This window comes from Anarrhichthys ocellatus, unplaced genomic scaffold (genome assembly GCF_004355925.1).
Source record: "Anarrhichthys ocellatus isolate YVR2014 unplaced genomic scaffold, GSC_Weel_1.0 scaffold7, whole genome shotgun sequence".
NCBI lineage: Eukaryota > Metazoa > Chordata > Actinopteri > Perciformes > Anarhichadidae > Anarrhichthys > Anarrhichthys ocellatus.
The window spans coordinates 11,558-13,880 of NW_022280037.1; positions in this window are offsets into that span (position 1 = coordinate 11,558).

A 2,323-nucleotide genomic window follows, 5' to 3' on the forward strand; every position below is an offset into this window, starting at 1 on the left:
GAGAGAATAAAACCAAAAACAAAATAAAAGAATCCCCAAAACAAACAGATCTTTGTCACTGCGGTGAAATGCGAGTTTGTCTCCCTATCACCCCGAAACTCGGTCGGCCAGACGAGAGTCGGCCACCGTGGTTTTAGTCTTTAAAGTGATAGAATCACAAGCTCCACATCCACTAGCAGCGACGGATCTAATGCGAACGGTTACAGCAGGAAATACACAATATAACGGGACTCCGTGGTCCGCGATGCTGGCGCAATAACCCGTTATAACACAACAGTAACTTAACGCAACAAGATACAGGAATAACAACGACACAACGACACTCACATTCCTTGAGGCACCGGCCCAGGAGGTGGAGTAGCAGCCATCTTTGACTCAAGCCTATTATTAAACCCTGAACCTAAACTAGATTATAACACATTTGAAAGCCTGGTTCTTAGTCTTTCACACCCAACGTGGAAAACAATACAGCCAGTTATATGTGTTATAGTGTACCGGGCCCCAGGTCCGTATTCTGAATTTCTATCTGAATTTTCTCAGTTTTTATCAAGTCTAGTCCTTAAAACAGATAAAGTAATTATTGTAGGTGACTTTAATATTCATGTGGATGTCGAGAACAATAGCCTCAGTACTGCATTCATCGTATTATTAGATTTGATTGGTTTCTGTCAGAATGTACAGAAACCCACTCACTGTTTTAACCACAACCTCGACCTGGTTCTGACTTATGGCATTAACATAGAAGATTTAACAGTCTTTCCACAGAACCCTCTTTTATCGGATCATTATCTAATAACCTTTGAATTCCTACTAACGGAGTGTACACCGGTAAGCAAGAGTTACTACACTAGATGTTTATCTGATGGTACCGTAGCTCAATTTAAAGAAGCGATTCCGTCTTTATTTAACTCAATACCATGCTTCAATATAACAGAGGACTCCTGTGATAACTTTAGTCCTATCCAGATTGATCATCTTGTCGATAGTGCTACAAGCTCACTGAGAAGGACACTAGACTCTATTGCTCTTTTAAAAAAGAAGTTAGTAAAACAAAGGAGGTTCGCTCCATGGTGTAACCCTCAAACCCGCAAAATAAAGCAAACATCGCGAAAACTTGAAAGAACATGGCGTTCCAATAATTTGGAAGAATCTCGGTTAGTCTGGCGAGACAGTCTTAAAACGTATAAGAAGGCCCTCCGTAATGCCAGAGCAGCTTATTACTCATCGTTAATAGAGAAAAATGAGAACAACCCCAGGTTTCTCTTCAGCACTGTAGCCAGGCTGACAGAGAGTCACAGCTCTGTTGTGCCGAGTATCCCTATAGACCTCAGTAGCAATGACTTCATGAACTTCTTTAATGATAAGATTATAGCTATTAGAGAGAACATAAACAATGTACTGCCCTCGACTAGTACCGATCTTTCCACAAATAGAGTAACCTTAGAAACAGCTGTAAACCCTGATATATGTTTAGATGGCTTTACTCCCATCGACCTTGACAAAATGACTTCAACAATTTCTACGTCTAAACCTTCTACCTGTCTCTTAGACCCTATACCGACTAGGCTGCTTAAAGAAGTGCTACCATTAATTAGCACGACTTTATTAGATATGATCAACCTGTCTTTTTTAACAGGCCATGTACCACAGTCCTTCAAAATAGCTGTAATTAAACCTCTTCTTAAGAAGCCCACTCTCGATCCAGAGGTGTTGGTCAACTACAGACCGATCTCTAACCTTCCCTTTCTCTCTAAGATCCTTGAGAAAGCAGTTGCAAATCAGTTGTGTGACTTTCTACGTAACAATAGTTTATTTGAGGATTTTCAGTCAGGATTTAGAAAGCATCATAGCACAGAGACAGCTCTGGTAAAAATAACTAATGACATTCTAATCGCATCAGACAAAGGACTAGTCTCTGTTCTTGTCCTGTTAGACCTTAGTGCTGCGTTCGACACTATAGACCACTACATTCTGTTGCAGAGACTAGAACATTATATTGGCATCAAGGGAACCGCACTGAACTGGTTTGGATCCAATTTATCGGATCGATCTCAGTTTGTTTATGTAAACGATGAAGCCTCGATGAAGTCCAACGTCAATTATGGAGTTCCACAAGGTTCTGTGCTTGGACCAATCTTGTTCATCTTATATATGCTTCCTTTAGGCAATATTATCAGAAAACACTCTATAACCTTTCATTGTTATGCAGATGATACTCAATTATATATATCGATCAAACCAGATGAAACTAATCAGCTTGCAACGTGGAAAACAAGACAGCCAGTTATATGTGTTATAGTGTACCGGGCCCCAGGTCCGTATT